At 43.5% G+C, this 22,726-nt stretch overlaps 1 protein-coding gene across 1 annotated transcript in view; it reads left to right on the top strand.

Moving 5' to 3' along the window:
* The window catches only part of PRKCE (protein kinase C epsilon), a 510,565-nt gene that overhangs the window by 440,595 nt on the left and 47,244 nt on the right, over positions 1 to 22,726 (top strand). The gene's annotated exons all lie outside the window — the stretch shown is intronic.

Raw genomic sequence — 22,726 nt, 5'->3', positions numbered from 1 at the left:
CACTCCCAGCCCTAGGCAACCACTTATCTACTTTCTCTATAGACTTGCCTATTCTGGGCATTACATATACATAGAATTATACAACATGTGATGTCTTGTAACTGGCTTCTTTTACTTAGCATGTTTTCAAGGTCCATCCGTATCGTAGCATGTATCAATGCTTCATTCCTTTTCATGGCTGAATAATGTTTTGTCGTGTGGGTATACCACATTTTGTTTATTCATTCATCAGTTGATGGGCCTTTGGCTTGTCCACCTGCTGCTATTAATATTACTGTACAAGTCTTTGAGTGGACATAACGTTTTCATTTATCTACCTAGGAGTAGAATTGCTGGGTCAGATGGCTTAACTTTTTGAAGAACTGTCAAGCTGTTTTCCAAAGTGACTGCATCATTTTACATTCCCACCGGCAACCTATGAAGATTCCAGTCACTCCACATCTTCACCAACACTTGTTATTGTCTGTCCTTTTTGATTATATATCCAAGTGGATGTGATGCATATCTAATTGTGGTTTTGAGTTCTATCAGTTTTTGCCTCTATTTAGACACTCTCTTGTTCAGTACATACCTGTTTAGGATTTTTAGATCATCTTGAAGAATTGACCCCTTCATCATTATGTAATGTACCTTATTCCTGATAATTTTCCTTACTGTGAAGTCTGCTTTGTCCGAAGTTAATATAGGTCGTCCAGCTTTCTTTTGATTAGTGTCAGCTTGGTATTTCTTTCTCCATCCTTTTACTTTTAATCTATCTGAACCTTTATTATTCAGTGTGTGTTTCTTATAGACAAAATATAGTTGGGTCTTGGGTTTTTTTAATTTTTTATTTATTTTTGGCTGCATTGGGTCTTTGTTGCTGCACACAGGCTTTCTCTAGTTGCGTTGAGCAGGGGCTACTCTTTGTTGTGGTGCGCAGGCTTCTCCTTGTGGTGGCTCCTCTCATTGTGGAGCAGGGGCTCTAGGCGTGCAGGCTTCAGTAGTTGTGGCTCACGGGCTCTAGAGCGCAGGCTCAGTAGTTGTGACACGGGCTTAGTTGCTCCGTGGCATGTGGGATCTTCCCAGACCAGGGCTCGAACCCGTGTCCCCTTCATTGGCAGGCGGATTCTTAACCACTGCACCACCAGAGAAACCCTGTTTGTTTCTTAATCCACTCTGACAATCTCTGTCTTTTAATTGGTGTATTTAGAGCATTCACCTGTAAAGTGATTATTGATAGAGTTGGATTGATATCTACTATTTTTGTAACTACTTTTTACTCATTACATTTGTTCTTTGTTTCCTCCCCCCACTTTTTCTGTTGCTTTCTTACTTAAAAAAAAATTGCCAGTTGTAATTGTAAGATGCATCTTAACTTCAAAATTGTTAAAATGTAAAAAAAAATTTTTTTTAAAGTGTGTTCTAGACTCGATGAACCATGGTCATAGTACCCCGCCCCCCATAAGGAGGTTGTAGAGCTTAAATAGGGCTGTGCATCAAAGTACTTGGTGCAGTATTTGGTATGGCAGTGAGCACTAGGTATTAACCATTACCATAATTACTATATTAGTCCTACCCAGTTACTCTGTGGACCTCACAGCTGACCTAGACACCCCAGTTCCATCACTGCATCACAGTTGAGAATAATTGCCCGAAATACATAGGCATATGGTTCTGCACTGAGGTTTTTTGTGGTCCCTTACTGCAAATATGTTCTCTTGGCCTGTTTGTTCTGTAGTCCACAGTCAAACACAGAACTCTGAGGTCAGACAGCCCCATATTTGAATCCCAGATTCATCACTTACAGATGCATGCCTTGAGAAATTTCTTAACCTAAGTCTCAGTTTCCTTACTTGTAAAATGTATATATTAATACCTTCCTTACAGAATGTGGTCAGGGCATAGCAGGCGCCCAAATCATAGCTATTATTATTATTATCAGTTGTCATCCTCTTTCTCTAAATAAGATGCTTACTGTGCCTCAGTATCCCTTTTTGAGCTGGAAACTCTAGGCAGGACCTGATGGGTGCATAGAAGAATTTAAACATTAGCAGGGGAAATGCCTTGAACCATAGGGACCAATCTCTCCAGGTAGATTTGGCAGTGGGGAAAGGGGGTGGGGCTCCTTCCTAGCATGCCTCACATAGGAGGTTCCCTCTTAGCCCTGGAGAGCCTCAGCTTTAACGCAAAAAGAGATTCCTGACGGATGCAGGCACAGCAGGGGCAACATGATGGCAGCCACCCTTCTCACATCCATCATAAGGCAGTTCATCCTGAAGGAACACCGGCTGTGTATTCGTTGGTCCTGGCTGTTGTGGGGACACCAGGTGGGTGACTGTGCTTCATCTCTGCAGTTTTCTCCTCAAGAATATTCTAGATAATGCTATTTATTCATTTTCCTTTGCTTCCTTAATTTTGTTTCCTGAATCTGCAGTTTGGGTTTAATGGGAATGGATCACCCACCGCGCTCTCTCTTCACTCCCCAGACACATTTTTAGTGTCTGAACAACACCAGGCTGGGCCTCTAGACCCAGATGAGCAGGAGATGCACATTGACAGAAGAATCCTATAGTGCTTGGCTCTCTTTTATGGTGGTGGGGGTGTGTTGGACAGCATCAAACTGAACATGGGCAGAGCTAGTCCTGCCTAGAGGAAATTTCTGTGTCTGTTTAGTTTTGTGTGGTCAGGGGACTTTGTTCATGGTTTTTCTGAGTCAAGGCTGCAACTTTCCCAGAAGCCGGGCCTCGCCTGGCCAACATGGCTGGAAACAGTAGTGCCCTTCCAGAGCCCAAGGCTTCTAGAAGGATCTGGAATTCTTAACCTCAAGACAGATACTTTGCTGTGCTTTATGATTCAGTGAGAATTTTGTGATGTACTGATGTGAGTTTAAAAAAAAAAAAAAAACAGTATGACTTAGAGCAATTATCTGGATTACCCAAACCAAGAAAAGGGCAGGATTTGGAGAAAAAGGATTTTAGGCCTCAATAATATATATTTGGGAATCCCTTTTTCCAAGATTATATGTTCTAGAAGATCCCAGGAAATCCTGTCCCATTGGGCTGGGCTGCTGAGGAAAGTCAGCGACAGTTTCACAAAGCTTCCAGTCTGTCCTGAGTCAGCCTCCACGTGAATGACACCCTTGGAGAATTTCTCCATGCCGTGTCCCACCTGGACCACAGCGGAACTCAAGCCTCAGTCCTAAGCACTGTAAGGTTATATCAATACTTGGTAAGGGGTCAGGGGCGTATTATTTCACAAGTTGTCAACTACCCAAAGCAGAACAAAGTTTTCAAACTGAGTGAGTCACCTTGGATTTTCGCCCCCAACCTTGCAAGCTTCCACTGACAGGTCTGTTTTTAGACTCTGTTTCCCATCCTTTCCAGGTTCCTGTGAGGTAGTGGAGGTATGTGCTGTTTGTGAGGGTCTGAAAACCTAACTTATTTTTTGCACAAAGAAATACTCATATCGTTAGAATCCAAACCCAGTGAAAAACGTCCACCCAGTGTGTCTTGTCCAGAGACTTGAGCTGCTAAGCACATGGCTAGAAGAATAAGCAGAGGGGTGTAAGGAATCCAGAAGCCCCACTTTCCTGCAGATGTCGTGGAATTCTCCAGTGGGGACCCTTTATTGTCAAAGGCGAATTTGTGTACATACAACACGGTACCAGCCATCAATGAGAGGTATATCTTTGCAGGCATGAAGCCAGATTTGGGAGCTATCTATGTGGGCATCAGTGCTTGCTTCAAAGCTACTGGGTTCTATTTGTGTGTTTGTCTAAATTATAAATCAGTGTTTCTGATGGAAGCAAGATACAGAGTTATATTTAGAACCTTCTTAGAATCAGACACAAGCTCCTTTACCCCTCTGTAATTAGTACCCCATTACGGAGGGTACGCTGGGGAATGCAGCTCAGAGAGAGTTTTCCCATCGTTTGCCTTCTTTTCTTTTATCTTTGCATATAAGTTTTCATCTTTGCTTTTCTTTTCAATATAAGACAAACAAAATTCCTTACTATTAGGAACCAAAGGCCTAAAGTTACAGAAAGAACTTGCTTTGTAATATTGCAGGGGGCAGGGGGATTGGGGTGAGAGTTCCCCAAGAGGTGAATGAGTATTTATTTGTACAGTGACTTACGGGATTTCAGACTGTGGGTAGGGACGTAGTGCTTGCTCAGTCTCAAAATGTTTCACTTTTGTTAGTCTTGTCTCCAAATTTAAATTGTTAGCCCTTGGAGGTCTGGGAACATGACCTCTCCTCCTCTCGGGTCCTCCAAGGTGCCCAGCATTGGGCTGTATATGAGGTAAGCCTACTTCAGGGAGGATATCCCTGTTTGGCAGGTGGGCACATTCCTGCAGACGGAGGATGTCAAATGAGAGTTGCCTTTTAGAACTTCTCAGAGAACAGCGTATGCACGTGGATATGAACTGCTTGGCAGCTACAACCTACAGGCAAAGTCTTGGATTCTAATCTAAAACATCCAGCGTAATAAGCAATTCAGCAACTCTTGCCTGTATGCCTTCATCCTAGTTTCAGATAAAATAAGATGATGATGAAAAATGTGAAAGGAGATTGGCAAGCTGCTGGTGACCCAGTGCTGTTGACACCTTGGAACAATTATGAAATAAGAAGGCTGGGATATTCTGATGGTGTTCCTCCCACCCACCCCCCCCACCTCCATTTACCCTTAGCAGAAACCAGTGGAAGAAAACAAAAACAGTCATTCGAAAAGATATATGCACTCCCATATTCATAGCAGCATTATCTACCATAGCCAATATATGGAAGCAACCTAAGTGTCCATCAACACATGAAAGGATAAAGCAGATGGGGTATATGTATACAATGGAATACTACTCAGTTATAGAAAATAATGAAATTCTGCCATTGGCAACCACATGGATGGACCTGGAGGGTATTATACTTAGTGAAATAAGTCAGACAGAGAAGGACAAATACTTTGTGTTATCACACAAACATCCTACAGTGAAATTAGAGGAAGGAGAAAGAGTAGCAAAAAGAGGACATGCTTCGATAGTTAGATTTGGAGGGGAAAACGAAACCATGGGTAGCAGAAAGACCTTTCACTTGGAGATTCTAAAGAACCTTGTGGTGGTTTTTCTTGCTATTGCTTAAAAGGAAGCCAGCAGTAAAGAAAATTATAGGTCAAATTTCATAGAAGAAGGAACATGAAACAAAGGATTTTATCTTTATTAGCTAAGAGCCCAATTTAATGTTTGAAGGAAAGTGAGAAAAAAACAAAACAAAACAAAAACCAGCAATGGAGTATCCAAAAGGGCTACAGAATCCTGTCAAATTAGCTCTTCCAGAAAGCATGTGAGGGCTTCAGGAGCTGGGAGTTTCTCAATTCTGCCATGAGGAAATAGACTGATTTTTTTTTTTTTTAAGCAAACACAGCAGAGTTTACACATCCAAATGAGTATTATCATCTGCTTTAAAAGAGTCCTCCTGGGAGACTTTATTCTCAGGCAAAAATACGGCTTTTCCTTTGAATATTTTTATACTCCTCTCTAGATTTTACTTTGAATATAGCCTCTTTTGTGTCTAATCATCCTCCTTTGGAGACAAATCTGGTTTCTGAACATCATTTTGTACCAAAAATAATGTGTGCCTGTGATGGAAAAGCCCTGATTTCTCTGAGTGGCTGTGAAATGATGGATTCTGAAAGACATTCTGCATATGGTCCAGGAAGCAAGTGGGCAGAGGCAGCAGCCTCAGTCCTCTCCACAGTAACCTCCAGGGAACCCAACATGCAGCAGCATGGCTGGGTGATTACACACCTGTCGGCCAGACATACCTGGGGTGATGGGATCCTGGCTCTGCATGCTGGCCAGTTCTTCTTCCCTTCTGACCTTCAATGTCCTCATTTAAATCCTGGGATAACGTTATGATTGTTGTGACTGTTAAATGAGGTAATGCTTGAAAAACACATAGGAAAGGCTTTAGTAATTGTTTATTGTTATTATATTCTCTTACAATACCTTAATGTGGAGCCAAGTACATGGTAGGTAATCACTAAACATTAGTCAATTGGTTGCAAGGTTGATTCTGAATATGTCAGGTTTTGACTTGAAAGTACAATTGTACTTGAAGTGTGGGGTCGTCTGAGGTAACTGCAGAAAGGCTAGGAAAACACATTTCTAATCCTTAATCCCATAAAACTATTCCAGAATGGCCTTTATTTACCTTGAAGGTCCATCCCAGCTCTAATAGTCTATGAAATTGACTGTTACATCAGATAATGGAATTAATACGAACAATAAGAAAAAGTGTTAAGTAGCATAGACAATTGAAGAATAAACTGTCAGAGAGTCAAGTAACTTTATAGGTACAGCTTAGGGGGAAATATCTTGAAAAACCACCTTAGGACACTTTTGTGGGATTGTCAAGGGGAAAGACTCCTCTGTGGCCTCGTCACTTAAGACGATGAAGTAATTTGTTTAACCTGGGCCTGAGAGGCATTGCCAAGAAGAAAACTTACCTGAAATTGCACAAACAAAGGAGAGTGGGCCTTTGGGGAGTTAGGGGACAGGGTGGGGAAAGAGAGAGTGCCCAAGGTTGGCCAAAGAGCTTGTCACCTTTTTATAACGATCTCAAGTTGGGTAAGAAGGTTTTTGCCACTTTTCAGAAGATTTGAAAGAGAGAATAGATACTGGCAGCTCTGAAAACACTGTGTTGACTGCAAAACCCGGTGTGTGTATGGTATTATAAGCAAGATATTAAAATTAGGCGGGGGGAAGCAGAGACACAGTAGAGTATCCCATTCGTGGAACGCCTTGAAGTAACAAAAAAGAAAAATGGCGATGAGGCTGTTTAATTATTACTGCATCATAACTGACTTCACTAAGGAAGCTCCTAATGCAATCTTGTAACCAGAGAAGACAAATCAGGAAGAAATTGACTTAAAGCCAAAGAGATGCAAGGTGAGGCATATGGAAGAAGACCTTCTTGCCCTTCTTGAAGATAAAACATGAAAATGAAGATTCTAGTGATGGACAAGAGTGATGGACCTGGAGGTTCAGGCATTGACCTGTCCAAAGGTAGGCCTGGACCATGGGCCCCAGGGAGCCCGAGAACTTCTGAGAAAGCAGATTTTTGACCCAAGACCCTCTGATTTTAACAACCGGATCGAATCCCAGCCTGGGATGAATGCTCCCTGGGATGCTAGAAACTGCCTGGGACAGGACTGGAGGAGGAGAGTGAATGGAGATTTTCCTTTCACGAGCTCCTTGGACCCATGGAGTCAACACAATAAAATTAGCAGCGTTAAGTAGGCAGATTTGTGGGTTTGGAGGCATAATTGGTCCTGTTTTTCTCTAGTCTTGACCTAAATGGAGTTCACTGGGTATGTAATGGAAAAAAAACAACCAGCTTGATATAAAAATACAGGAAATGCCTGCAATCACTGCTGATTACAGTAGCAGCTTTCCTTCTGTTATTTTTGTGAAGGAGAAAAAAACAGGGTTTGTTAGGTTTGGTTTGGTTTTGCCTCTTTTTTTTTTCCCTTTCCTAAACGGTAGAAACAGCTTGGCCTATTAGTTCTTTTTAGGGCATTCTTTACTTTAGCTAAATGATGTCATTTAATCTTTATGAAGAAGGGGGAGGGCAGGGCAAAGAAGACATTTAAATTCTTATCATAAATTAAATTCCTGTAAATATAAAATACATTCAGATGGTTCTAAATATGGTTTATTGGTCCTGGGGGCTCGTGTTTTCTGAATTTCCTCCAATTTCTAATCTCTCTAGGCTGACCAGGATGAATTTAGTTTTTTTTAGTGTAGTGCCTGGTTTTGCAGTGTGATTTACATTAGTGCTAGGAGAGGTAATACTGTTTCCAGCGATTTCTTTTCCTAGAAACCATCACTTTTTAGCAAATTGAAGACTACTGCAGTGAGACCTTCTGAGCCAATGGACTAAGAGACACACACTATTCCAGGAGCAGAGAGAGAGCTAGATTCTCACTAACCAGGAGCTAGCAAGCAACATCCCACCCAGTCTGTTAGTGGAATTCAGTTAAGATATCTTAATTTTGGCTTTAGGATTCACAATTTCTGTGGCTGGAAATCGGATCGAACAGGGGAAACCTGTAGTTGCAGTGTGTTTTAAAACGCTACCAGGGAATTTGTGGATTCCCCTGGCTTTCATCTGGGGGTACCCTGGGATTTTGCGGATGAGAAACTCACCGGGGCACTGCCCAGGAGATGCTGTGATTCGTGGGTAGGGCCATGAGGCTCCAAGAGGTGTTGTCATTCTAGACAACAGGGTTACGAAGCTCAGTTCCTTAGCATGGTGCTCAGGCAAAAAGGAGGATTTGCTTTTCCACAGCAGCTTAGGAGGAAAAGCACCGAACTCAGGCTGGGAACACTGTCACTGGCCATAGTTTCTTCACCTCTGATGAGGTTAGAGCAGCCGATCCCCGCTGCTCCTCTGGCACAGTGGTTCTCAGCCGGTGCTTCTGCCTCCAGGGGACATTTGACAATGTCTGGAGTCACTTTGGGTTGTTGCAGCTGAGGAGGGGGCCCTGTTGCTGGCATCTAGTGGCTGGAGGCCGAGGGTGCTGCTGAACATCCTGCCGTGCGCAGGGCTGTCAGTAGCACGAGGATGACAACCCTGTCCCAGAGTGCTATGATTATGCAGCTCTAAGGCTTGGAGAGGTCATGAGTTAACAGGACCCTTGCTTGGGCTGGTGAGGTTTATGCAGCTTAAGTGGGGTACAGCCAGAATGGCAGGCTTTTCAGACCCTGAAGAAAGCAGGTCAGGCTTTTTGAACCCTTTTGAAGACAGAGGAAGGCATTTCCTCTCCCTTTTCTCCACTCAACAAGGTTCTACAATCTAACTTCTTAGACTGTATTGGCTTTTCTTTCAAAGGGTGCCACCCATGTTTGAAAAACCAGAGGTTGTTGGGTTGGGGATTTTTTTTCGTTTGTTTGTTTTTTGGTAAATGTTAAATCAAGAAAGATATTTAATCTATTCGTATTATAAAAACTAGAATAGTCTTAATATGATCTTTTCTTATTAATGTATTAAAATCAGTTTCCCGCCGCGGTGATTCTCCTGCACGTTTCACATGAACATGTGGCGATATCCATCTCCAAACCAAAGCCACTCCTCTCCAGATAAAGTTTATTTCAAAAACAAAGTTTCTCAAAAGTCATTTTACCATCACAACTCAATCGAACCAGAGCACCTTCACGTTACCCCACTCTTTCAGTGTCTTTTATGGGGAAGTTTATGCCAGTAATGGTTTGGCGTTCTTGGGATTAAAAGGATTAAGAATACGCAGGCAGCCAATTTTCATTTCCACTTCGGTGCGCCCATCGTAAAGTAGACATTGCCTTGTTTATGGCTCTTTGGACCAGACTGTCTTGAACATTTTATGGCATGAGACCAGATTGAGGAGGCACCCTCCCCGTGCCCTGGGACGGGCCTCACCTTGCACACTGAGAGAAGTCTCCTGGGTCTGTTCTCTCTGACACCAGGGTGCCCAGGGCAGGCACTCCCTGACTTTGACACCCACAGGTGGATGCCTGCAAATACCTGCCCAGTCTGTACAGCATAGCATAGTGGGCTCTGAGATGGTATGGGTGCCCACAGGGAGTTCACAGGACCTGGAAGGGTACTGGGCTTGTAGGGGATGGCTAGAAAATGTTGGCCAATTTGTCGATGTTAAATTCTGGGATGATGGTCAGGCTTAGCAGGCTTAGCAGTTTCAGTAGGAGGCTCATATGGCACTGGGTGTTCGGCACGTGTCAGCAGGCACGTTCAGACTGAAGACAGACCAGCATGCAGTTTCTGAACACTTACCCCCATGGCCTCACACATCTAAATACAGACCAAAACAGATGCTCACAGATGCCTCGGAACAGGAGTTAGGATCTGGTCATGGAGGAGAGAGCACAATTCTTTCCGGTCAGTCAGCTCAGTCACTGAATAGGCCTCTCCCGAGCTGGGTTTGTGGGTGGCTTAAAAAGAGCAAAGTAGACTACGGGAAACATCGTTTATGCCTGTCCCCCCTTTCTTTCCCTCTTTTTTTCTCCCTCCCTCCCTCTTTGCCTCCCTTCCTCCCTTTCTTCCTTCCTCTCTGCCTCCCTTCCTTCCTTTCTATTTCTTTTTTCTTGGTGAGGTATAATAGGCCCACAGTTCTCAGGTGTTAACAGGTTTTTACATGAATGTGCACCTGTGTAACCCAGACTGAGGTAGAGTCTGTTTCTGGCATCCCAGCAGGCTGATGCCCCTTCAAGTCACTACCAACCCCCACCCCAGGGGTAAGCACCCTTCTGACCATAAATACGTTTTATATTTAGGTCTCTTTAAAACTGACCTTAGTGCTAAAATACCCTAAGTAGCCCTCATTGTATCCCTCTGACCTTGCCCAAGTCTGGGTTGGTATGTGAAGCTCCTCACTTTGAAAATTATTAATAATAATTATTGAGGAGTTAAATTGTGCCCGGCAATAAGTGTTTTTCCATCTGTTCTTTCATTTAACCCCTGGGAACACAGCCTGTGAGGTAGATCGTATTGTCCCCATTTTACAGATGAAGAAACTGAGACTTCAGGTTGTAACAGGAAGCAAGAAGTTTCCAGAACCAGGAAGTAGGGGAGCAGCATTGGAACCTTGCTGTATCTGATACCATAGTCTGTATTCTTTAGCATTGTGCCAACAAGCGTTCGCCTCCGTTATACTTAGAAAAGCTAGCAAAGCCAAATTATTTTTCCTATAAAATTGAGTTCAGTATTCCCTAGTAAAGCTGGAGAAGAGATTCTAGAAAACTTGGCCAGACCGCCTTGCCGTTGGTTATTGTGGCAACATTTACTGCCCAGTGGTCAGAGTCTGAAGCCTCTCTCTGTAATATATGTTTAAATTCAAGAAATAAGTTTACTCAAGTTCACTAACAAAAATGTGCAAATACAAGGAAAGGAAAAGCTTTACAGAGGAAAATACTCGAGCCCCCACTCCCCTTTTTTTGTCAACACACTGCTCAAAGGAAACTCAGAGTAAAACGATAAGCAAGTCACACACTTTAATGTCTTAAACTATTCCTCCAATTGTGGAACAGTTACTGGGAAGTAGTGAGACTAGAATAAGTTTCAGTGAGATAATGAGGATAAAAGAATTGGGGGAGGGGGTCAAAAGGCAAGGAATTACTTCTCTTGGGGGAATGAAATGATTTCTCTCTCGTTTACTGTTTAGAATCCTGAAGAATTCTGGGGGGTTTTTTGTTTGTTTTTTTTAGTTATCTATTTTGTATTTAGTAGTGTGTATATGTTTTTTTTCACAACTCACACGCACACACACTGTATTTTATTTTTACAAGAGACAAATAAACTGACACCAAGCATTGTAAGCGGATGACCACAACAAAAGCAACAATGATTGCAATTACCAAACACGAAACACATTCACACTGTGTCATAATATTGACATTCAGTCCAGGAATCCTCCACTGTAGCAGCTCCTTTACTTTGCAGTGAAAATTGATTTGTATATTTTTTGCCTCTGAGTCCTTGTGGGATTTTTTTTTTTATTCAAGAGTTCTGTTTTGTATCACATAGATCAAAAACAAACGTATTGGTTTTTACATTACATTGTATTTTAGTCCTTCTTCAGCCCTCTTAGGTTGTAAGGATTAGTGCCTTTCCAAGCACAGAATAACCAAGCTTCCAACAATGAACAAAGAGACCAATGTTTATGAGGCACATGCTGATGGAAGGGGAAGCAAACTCAAGCACGGCTGAGTTCAAGCACCTGACAGTAGTCAAGCGATTTCGTCAAGTCTTCCCAGTTTGAAAAGTGATTTTAAATGTTTGCTTGTATAGGAAGAAACGTTAGTTAGCATCAAGCAGTGGACACTATTCTCATTTCTAATTAAAATGGAATTGCTGCCTTCTGAGATATCATAAGGAGTATGAATAAATAACCTTCTAGGAAGAATTTCCTCTTAAGGAATAGTTCAATCTAATCAGCTGATATTAATAGAATCAAGTCCCTCCTCCTCTATGAAACCTTATTTGATCAGTACCTATGACACTAGTCTGTAATTCCATGTTCACTCCCCAGCTGGAAATCCCTACTTGTGTCAAAAAAAAATTGACCATGTAAATCCACAACTCTACATTTATGTTAGGGCCTCTGGGTAGAGGAAAGAGGTCATATTCATAGGACCGAGTACCTCACTCATTGATACAACTTTGACACACTATAAACTCTTTAAGGACTGGGAACAAGTCTTATCTCTCTCTGATCTTCCACTATATCTAACAAAGATCTTTACATAGTCCATGTGGTAAATGATAAGGATGGTTGTGTTGCATGTTTATATAATGTTAGGTGACCCTGAACAATTAAAACTATTTCTCTACTAGCAGCCTCCACATAATGGGTAAATATGGTGAGTCTTGAAAAGAACCCCTTACACACAGTTAAGTCTTTTCTGGAAAAAGGGATGTCACCCTTGGATTCTCTCACTGGGGCACAAATAAGATACTCTGGTAATTATTTGTCTTGCCTGCTTTAGCCGCTGATTGCCCAATACTTTCTCCCTGTAGCAATTTCTCGAATTCTTCACTGCCATGCTTTGTTATATATATGTACACAAACTTTAGAAAACTGGAATGTAATTGATTCGCATTTATATTTATCTAAATGTTAGTAAAAATGTCTTTGGAAAGAGTAGTTGGGAAAATGAATTGATGGCCCGTACCACAGTTCACACATTCCATAGAACTCAGGGATCCAAATTCTAATAGGAAACATAGGCATGGTCCCCATTATGGGGTTGACAAAGAGGATTGCTTGGTTTCTGATGTACTGTGCTCCTCTAGAAAGTTTTTTGGAACCAGCCAATAAGTGAACACAACAGTGACTTTTGGTGAACATTTTTAGGTAGCGATGACTGAGTTTAAAATAAAAGTTTGAGTTTACAGGAATCAATTTATCTGGAACAGAGGAATCTTTTCTGAAGTTGGTAAATCATGCCAGAGTTCGGCTCTTCCCATGCAGGGCTTAAAGGGGGTGGGGTGGGGGGGGGACAGAATGTCAATTTCCTAGATGTGGTTAACTGTGTATCATCAGGAGGGAAATGAACTTGCATTGACTTCATCTAGCCAAATACAACTAACTGATGGAATTTTTCCACTTTTTAGTGTCTTGGAATAATTCCCTTCTCCTAAGTTCACCCATGCCAGTAAATAGGTACCTTAAAAAAAAAAAAAAATTAACAGTGCGAGAATACTTAGTAGGTACGTAAGTAAGCACCCTCTGAGAAAAACAAATGTCGCAGCCTATGGCAGTGAGTCATTCCTAATTCACATTAGGATTAAATAAGCATGAAAATCAAAGTCCATTCCGTACATAATTACTGCCCTAACAAAATGGAGTGTGAATCAAAATCAAGTTGTACGTGTCTCCATTGTATCTAAGGGAAGTACTTGTTTAAAATGATTAAAACTTATTTAAGGCAAGTTAATCTGTGCAAACAGCAGGGCGAACGTAAGCAACAGGGTTGGGGCCGCCAAGCCAGGGTACTAACAGCCCAGCGGGTTGGCTCTCGTAGTGTGGGGTTAGGCGGTGTTCTTTTAGCCACAGCCGTCCAAGCGGTGCCACAGGCAACACTAAGTTTTCAGAAGAAAATTTCTTCATGGATCTTTCCTTATTTAGTACTCCAAGGTGCTGGCTATCTGGGAAGCTGACCCCCTTCAGCCCACAGCGCTCTCTCCGAGTCTCCTCTGAGTGCCTGTTAATTCTTAAGAAGTCAGCCATCAGACATTTACGAAGTGCTTACAACATCGCAGGCACTGTGCAGGGTCCTGCACAGGTGAAGTGGTGAACTTGACTGGGTCCCTTTGTCCCCTTCTAGTGCCCAGTGGGGGAGACAGACAAACAGGCATTCACGTTTCATTGTCACGAATACCGTGGCAGGGGAGGTCCAGATGCCTTGGCACCTCTTAGGAAGAGCAGTGAACCTAATTGGAGGAACCCATGAAAGCTTCTTGCAGGAAGTGATGGGTGGTGACCAGTGAGGAGCGGAGAAGAGTGTTACAGGCAGAGAAAACAGTTTCTGCAAAAACCTGAACATGAACACTCAATATTTATACCTTTTACTTCACGTTTCTTGACACTTAAATCTATATTTCCCATTTTAGTGTCAGATTAAAAGATTTTTCACAGTGGAAACTCTTTAGTGACCTTGGGTCTCCCGCACAGAAGCTGCCACGAGCCTGGTGTTTGGTAAGAGTTTGACAAATGTGAGCTCCCTTCCCTCTTGCCTGGAGCACTCACACTGGAGGCTGAATACTGCTGCCGCAGCCTCTTGCGGGAGCTGGTGGGGAAGAGCGGAAAGAGCAGAGAGGCCGGCAGGCCCTGGACCAGGGAGAGGGCACCACTGAGGACAGACAGGGTGAGGTGAGGAAAGCTCCGGATGGTGAAGACACACCTCACTCATTTGCAGTTTTTTTGTTTTGAATTTTATTTTATTTTTTTATACAGCAGGTTCTTATTAGTAATCTATTTATACATATTAGTGTATATATGTCAATTCCAGTCTCCCAATTCATCACAGTTTTCTTAAGGCCCAGCATTAATAGACTTACCCTAGGGCTTCCCTGGTGGCGCAGTGGTTGAGAGTCCGCCTGCTGATGCAGGGGACACGGGTTCGTGCCCCGGTCCGGGAAGATCCCCCATGCCGCGGAGCGGCTGGGCCCGTGAGCCATGGCCGCTGAGCCTGCGCGTCCGGAGCCTGTGCTCCGCAACGGGAGAGGCCACATGTACTGCAAAAAAAAAAAAAAAAAAAAATAGACTTACCCTAGATGAGCTCCTTTGAAATATGGATGTTGTCATTGAGCTTTAAAAACTGGAGTCCGTTTGTGTTACTTTAAGCCTCCAGACCCTTAGCCTAGGAGTTGAAGGGCAAAGTATAGAAAAAGCAAGGGTTCAGGGCCAGAAAGCGTACAAATTGGGGCCTTCCCAGTAGCTCTGCTGCTGCTTCAGTTTTGATTCGTTATTGAGCTTTCAGGTTTGTTCAGTTCAAACTCATTGATCCTTGCCCTTAAACAGTTCATCATTGATATTTTCTTCCCATATTGCTAATCTAGTAACCCTAGATTCTTAATCTCTTAATACAGTGTCCTGCACGATGATTCCTCTAGGTTTTAATAATATCCCTTATTTTGAACTTCGAGGAGAAACAGCTGTATAGACTTTTTTTTTTTTTTTTTAAAGGAAGAGAGCTTCTGGGTCATGTCAACATACACCGAGTAGCTATTATTTGCCCCGACCTTCTCTTAGAGCATGGAGACCAATGCATTTGGTATTGTTTGTCCTCGTTGCTCTTCTCAGTATTGGTCTCTGCTCCCAACCAATGCTGTGCACAGAGTAGGTGGTCAACAGGCAGTTGTGAACGTATGGTGGCCGGCAGGGCCTCTCTACTCTCAAAATACACTGGCCTAGCTCCTGAGATAGTTCCAAGTTTGTAAGCCTTTGACAACGAGCAGCTGTCCTCACGGGCAGCCTGTGTGAGTGAAGGGTTTTTAGATTGGCCTGGGACTGGGAGGGTTAGTCAAGGGTCTTAGTAATAAGCATGGCTCTGGCCAACTTGTACAGAAAAGGAATTTACTGGACAGAGAAGGGGTAGGTCACAGATACAACAGGCAAGCTGGAAAATCATGGGGAAAATGGGCAGGGGCCAAGGAGGCCGGACACAGCCAGGCCTCTTAGACGTGACCACGGCACACCCCAGTGTGGGCAGATCACAGCCCCTTCACCTTTGTGCCCTTGCCTCAGGAGTCACAGGAGTACCGAAATGGCCATGTGTCAGTGCCCCGTGTTCCTCCACGATTCACAGCCGAGGCACCTTGCCCATCCACCCATAACAAGTCAGCTACAGTGGCGAATTAAGACAGGATCTGAGCAACAAGAGCACAGCCTCCATCCTACAATTCCTATTTATATTTCCTCATTCTGCTTTCCCCTTCTGTTGGTGGCGGTGGTGGTTTGCCATTGTGTTGCTCCCTTACAGTGTCACTTAAAATGTAGTCAGCCTAAAAAAAAAAAACCAGCAGATATTTGCATCTGTTTGTGTGGCAGACAGTCATTTTTTGGGCAGTTAGAGAGGAACAAGAAACTAGTGGTTTGAATGATCAGGTTTGGAAATTGCTCATGAAGGGGAATTGGAACTAATATTAGTCAAGCGCCCACCCTGTGCCAGGAACTATGATGAGTTCTTCACATATTATCTTATTTAAGCATGACAGTAAGCCTTTGAAATGAGTTATTGTTATCCCCATTTTACAGGCAAGGGGCCTGAGGCTCAGTGAGGATCACTCACTGTCCTCACATCTTGTTGATAATAAGTCAGAGCCAGAGTAATCTTCAAACTCACATCTGTGAGACATCACAGTCTCTCCTGCTCGGTCTCCGGTTCTCTGCCTTACTAATCCTTACGTGGTATCGCAGAGAGTCCCTGTTTTGGTGAATGTCCCCTAATCCTTATGTCAGTGGTCTTTAACCAGTTTTCCAAGGGCCCCAAATCTAGATCATTGGTAGACCATTAAAAATAAGATTGACAAGCCAATGAAATGTCATTATTGGGAAGTCAGTGCTGGATGACCACACACGCAAAGACCTTCTGGTCTGGAAATTTGGGTGGGTGATCCGGAAGTGAGAGCATGAGAGAACAACCAGGCTGTCTGGTTTACTGACTTCTCCTGGCACGTGCACTGGAGCAGGCAGTATGGACCTGGGAAGGATGTGGACGGTGGAGCGGATGTGGCTCCTTCTTCGGGAAGCTTACAGCTTCTCAGGAGCTCCTTTAGTGCACATGGTCTCCACCAGCCAGCGGAGACACACATGGTTAGGATTTTGCTCTACAAGGTGCAAGTCTTGGTTCCCACCCCCACCTTGCTTCTAGGCAAGATATTTACCCTCTATAAGTCTCAGTTTTGTCATCCATAAAATGGGAGTGATGGTAGTCCCATTTCAGAGAATTTGGAAGAGAATTAAATAAGATCATCCACGTGAGGTGGTGTCTTTAGGGTTTTCTCCTGGCTCCACCTGCAGATGGCAGAAGCCAAGTCTTAGAATTCTGTCTCTTGAAAGTCATTTCACAAAGGCCCAGGCACTTAGAAGGTGCTCAATAAATACTTGTCACTTAATGGAAAAGAAACAAGGACATGGACCGGAGTTCATCTCAGCCTAAATGCTCATAGCACTTTTCATTTCTTAACATACTATTTATTGTTATGTTAATTGATGGTCAATTTCCACATTAGAATGTAAGCTCCGTGAGGGCAGGGCAGGGAATTTGTTTCCTCTATGCCAAGAACAGTACATGTTACACAGTAGTTGTTCAGTAAATATTTGAATGCCTGAATAAATGGTCTTTTCTATGAAAGGGAACTAAGCTGGCTAGAAACCTGTGGGCAGCCTCTGCCCTGGAACCTCCTGAGCCCTGGGCGGACCATCCCACTGTCCCACAGGGACTCCAGCCATCCTTGCGTTCTTGCTGGAGGCCATCCGTGGGAAGCGGCCTGTGCCTTCCTCTGGCCCCAGCTCCAGCCAACTCACCTGTTGGGCCCAGGGCAGAGCTTTCCAGATTGGCAACTGCTCAGTTTGATGTTGTAAGACTTACTGAGAATTGCTGCCATTTGGATTTATGATTTTAATTGTTTTATAGTTTATACTTGTGCCCTGCAGTAATTTTCCATTAAATCAGAACATTTACGTTTCAAAAAAGAGCTGATGTGGTTCTGGGTATATATACATATATCTTAACAGCTAATCTCTGGCAATAAAAACTGACAGTTCTCAACAGATGAGGAAATTAGCATTTGTTTAATTAACTTCTGTTTGAAGCTGTTAGTGCATGAATATAGTGATTTTCTTTTTTTTAGCCTGATAAGATGACAGATTTTGCATTTGTGTACTCTGAAGGTTCAGGAGTAATTGTTGTTTCTATCCCTGTTTAGCATGAACCAGTAGGTAAAAATAAGTTGCAAAATTGGGAGGTGACCAGTAACTCCAAATATAGTCTAAGAAGTCACATAAACTTCTACTGATTTTATGTAAAACGTATGCTATATGTACATATATTATACTATATATGCATATAATATATAGAATATAAATACATATATCCAAATAATCACACCAAATATTCGTCATATATATTAATCCAACTAGAAGCTTTACCAGAGACATACTTTACTGCATGTGTGTATATAAGCAACACGACTCCCAGCATCTCTCTCTATATATGGTATGTATTAATCCTACTGTATATTTATTCTATATATGTGCAGTTGACCCTTGAACAACACAGCGGTTAGGGGAGCCAACCTTCCATGCAAAAATCCATGTATAACTTAGCCCTTCGCACCCACGGATTCAACCAACCATGGAGTGTGTAGTACTGTAGTACATATTTATTGGAAAAGAATCCATGTATAAGTGGACCCATGCACTTCAAACCCATGTTATTCAAGGGCCAATTGTACTTCATTATATATACCTTATTATACACACAATAAAGTATCTAGTATGATTAATGTATGAGAGAAAGAGATTGAGAGTTATATGTTGCCTGGGCTCATTCTCATGCTACATGTTAACTACTTTTGGCATACATACTTCATTATATTATATTTATATGTGTAAATATATATTCACTGCAGGGTAACACGTAACCCTCAATCTCTCTCTATATATCAGTGTCTCTCTATATATTAATTTGATATTCTCTATACTAACCATAATATTGATATATATTTTATTACATATATAATAAAGTACATATACAATAATATATACTGATGTATGCATGTAATAAAGTATATAGCATGACTAGTATGACATAGAAATGTACATATAAAGAGAGATGTTGAGAGTTATATATTGCCTGGGCACATCCTACAGCACGTTAGCCACCTTTTTAGTTTTCGCTAAAGTTTCCGTTTTTGCCACAGCACTTGCTAAAAAAAATTTCACAAATCTTGATTTCTTTATTGCAGAATAGAGTATTTGGAGGACTTGTTTGTCATAGATCTGAATCCCCAACACATTGCACATTCCTGTGTTTAATTTGGTCAAAGCACTTGCATTCTGTTTGAGAACTATTCCTCTCCCAGACTCGCCACTGTCTCCACTGGGTTGAGCTCATTCATTGGCCCACTGGCTGACCCCACGCACTGGCTTCATTAAGAAACCAATTAAAGTATGTACCCTGAATAGGTAGAAATTGCTACTTATCATGGATCCTCAGGGTACCTCAAGAATAGAAAGCTATAACTGCTAAATCTGAGGGTCTGCTGTGCTCTGTGTGTGTACCCCATGCCCTCAGTACACTTCCATGACCTTGATTGTAATTGAAAGAGACTTTGTTCAAAAGCCAGGTATCACTTTTTCCCAAGGCAGAGATGGACCAACCTTTTATAAGTACCTCCCTCCCTTGAATGTAACTTACTACTATTTCATCCACAGCTATGGCCAAACAACCTGCTCTACTGTGAGGATACATTCTGCTGGTGATCTCCAGCCAAGTCAGGGAATAAGCAGCCCTCTGAATTTTAGCTGATAGACATCAGGAAAATCCAAATCCTGCTCCAGGAATGGTCCTAGGGTTAAAAAAAAAAAAAAGCAGCTGACTCAAGCTGGACTCAGAGGCAGGGATAAGGAGGTGGCCACTAGGAGAGCCCTGGAGGGGACCTCAGCCCCCTCCAGGCAGGATTTGAGAAGTGGTATTGAGGCTGTGCCCCCTGCCCCATCTCCTCCACCAGCTCTCCAGAGTCTTCTGACCAGTCTGTGCAGGTTCCTGGGGGAAGTTGCGTACCAAGCCATAAATGCCTACCTTAGCTTAATGACATTGAACAGATTTGCAGGTCATTCAGAAGGGCTTGTAGTTTGGGGGAGAGTGAGTTTTAAAGGGAAGGGAGTAAAGAAATATCCTGAGTACCCCTTCAGATGGTGCAGTAGGTAGGGAGTGCCAGGGAGGGCAGCCAGAAGGCAGTGGGCCTGGTGGAGTGGAGAGAGGGACCCGGGAAGCTGGGCTGTTGTTGAGCTGGGGCGCCAGTGCACCCACTCACCTGGAGGAGGCGGGGAGGAGGGGAAGCTGCTAGGTCCTTCTTGGTTGGAGACTGGAAGGCTTCTGGAAAACACAGAGCTCCAGTGGGTTTTTTCTGAATGGGGATTCTTCCTATGTGGAGACGAGACCGTCTTATACAAAGACATGTCTCCCAGTGTCACTTGCAGAATTAGTGCTTTATTTTTTCCCCTGAGTGGAATTCTGGAAATTCCTTCTCTTTTTCCCATTGACAGGTTTGACATTTTCTTTTCTTTACTAAAGCTGTTCACCGGGCCAGCCCTGGTACATGATACCTCTATTGATCTGGCGAGTCATTTCTTGAAATGTAAAATTTATTATTATTATTATCACTACTATTATCATTATTTCTAAATTGGAATCACAAAGCATAAAGAGAAAATATCAATAAATATAAATAAAGCCAAGGGACTCTACCTCCTGGGCCTCAGTTGGATAAAAAGAACTCTGAGCTACTGAATCACCAAACTTGAGACCCGTCAGCAGCACGGCAGTGACTGGCCCTGCCCTTTGGTTGAGATTGTCCCTCCTCCTTGGGCCTCCTGGGCATCCAGGCTTGTGAGTTTCCTCTCTGATGGTTTCGTTGCAAGTCCCACCCATTAAACGTTGGGCTTGCTCACAGACCAGTCTTAGCTTTCTTCTCTTCTCACACTATACTATATATCTTCTCAGAAAATCGCACCCACACTCATTCTTTCTCCAGCCCAGACCTTCATATATCATCACCTGGCCATCACGTGCAGTTAGATGTCGCCAAGGCATCTCAGACTCAGCATATGCAAATTGAACTACTGGTCGACCCCTGCCCTCACTCCACAACCTGGACCTCACCAGCACATAGTAGGTGCCCCGTAAATATTTATCAGGTGGAGCATTGGAGGTACTCTTAGCTCTAATCGTATTTGTTTCATAAACTCCACCAGATGTGTCCTCCCTGATGAAAGAGAGGAAGCTTTCACAGGTCCTTGCCTCATCCTCATGGACCTGTGCATCCCCCTCGACCTGAGCCGACGAACAGACGTGTGGCATGAACACACCGTGTACCTGTCCCTAGTGGCATGTGTGCCTACACGCACGCGCGTTCACATCCCTGATCAGCTGAAAAGCGCCACTTGGTCTCAAAGCAAATACCTTCTGTGGCCAAATTAAACAAATATAAATGTACAAATTCTTTTTTTAAGAATAATAAAATCTGTTTTCTGTCCTTTAGAGGTCAGTCCATTTTCAGCTCCCTGGCCTTGCCGGAGGCCTCTGATGTCCTCCAAGTAACTTGGGTGACCCCCGCTTTGCAGGAAGACGTGCTTTCCCTACATCCCCCTCAACTTGTCAGGGTTACATTTGCGTTTCCTCAGCTCTTTATCTGGGCTGGGCTGACCTGCAAGGGGCTGACCACTGTCTTAGCACGTGGCTTCTTGCGTGGCTGCACACGGAAGCCCTATACTTTCTGGTTCTGGCAGCTTGTCGTACTGACAGAGGAGCTTGAGGACTAGTTTTCTGGCCTTCCTGTCCGGGAATTAGGGCCCTGCCTAGGGTTCCATAGTCCACTTCCGCCAGGCTCCAGGCACGCCCCCAGAAAGGTTACTCTTGGTCCTTTAGCTGGAGTGGCCCTTTCTGTGATGACAGAGTGCTGGCTGGGTTCCGAGCTGCAAATCGCTGGGCCCAGAAAAGGCGAGACCAGCAGCCCTTGCCTTCTAAGGGCAGTGGTGGTGTCCTGTTTGTCCTTCTGGTGTAGAACTTACCATCCCAAGTATCCCGGACTCATTCATGTTCACTTCTCCCTTGAGGACAGGGACTGTGTCCTCTGTCAGTGTCCTCCTAGCACCAAAGCAGACCCTGAGTGGCAACTCAGTAAGTATTGTGGAGCATTATGTAGTAGGGCCAAGTAGGCAACGGATGTATTAGGAGTTGTAGTCATGCCATTAACTAGACTGTCATTAGAATGGACTTAGTACAGATCCTGCTCATTAGCTCATCCAGGCACTCAACAAACATGGAGTGCCAGGTGCTTTGCAGGACTCTGGGGACCGAGATGCAAACACGAAGACATAGTTCTCGTGGAGCTCACGTGAGGGAAGCCGTAAACTCAAGGGCATAAACAAGCAAAGTAATTACAAATTGTGATCACTGCTGCAAAGGAAATGACCCTGGTTACTGAGAATACAGGAAGGGTCGGGGGCGGGTGGTGGTGGGACACTTTAGACAGGGTGGCCAAGAAAGGCGTCTTTGAGGAAAGGAAATGGAGGCAGAGACTCAGATGGCAAGGAGTCTGTTTTCCAGGGAAAGGGAACAGCGATGTGGCAAAGGTCTCAAGGCAGGAAAGTGCTCGGTGAGCTTGAGGAACTGTCAGACACCCCTGTGGCTGGACAAAGGGGAAGGTGACTCCAAATGAGATGGGGAAGGGCCAGCCCCAGGGCCAGAGTAAGGCACTCGGATGCTAGTCTGACTGCCGTGGAAGTTGCTGGGGTCAAAAAGGGGTTCTTCCTGAGTATAACCAGAGGATGGATTGGAAGGTGCAAGAGAACATCAGATTCAGCTGCCTCTGATGGTTTGGGCGTTAGTTTTAATATTTTTTAATAATAGTATGTTTTAGTAGTTCCGTACATTATCTGAAAATAAGGTCATCTGGCTGGAGGGGCCAT

The sequence above is a fragment of the Stenella coeruleoalba genome (assembly GCF_951394435.1).
Source record: "Stenella coeruleoalba genome assembly, chromosome: 13".
NCBI lineage: Eukaryota > Metazoa > Chordata > Mammalia > Artiodactyla > Delphinidae > Stenella > Stenella coeruleoalba.
Note: the sequence above shows the minus strand (reverse complement) of the source record. Positions and strands in the feature narration are given on the sequence as shown.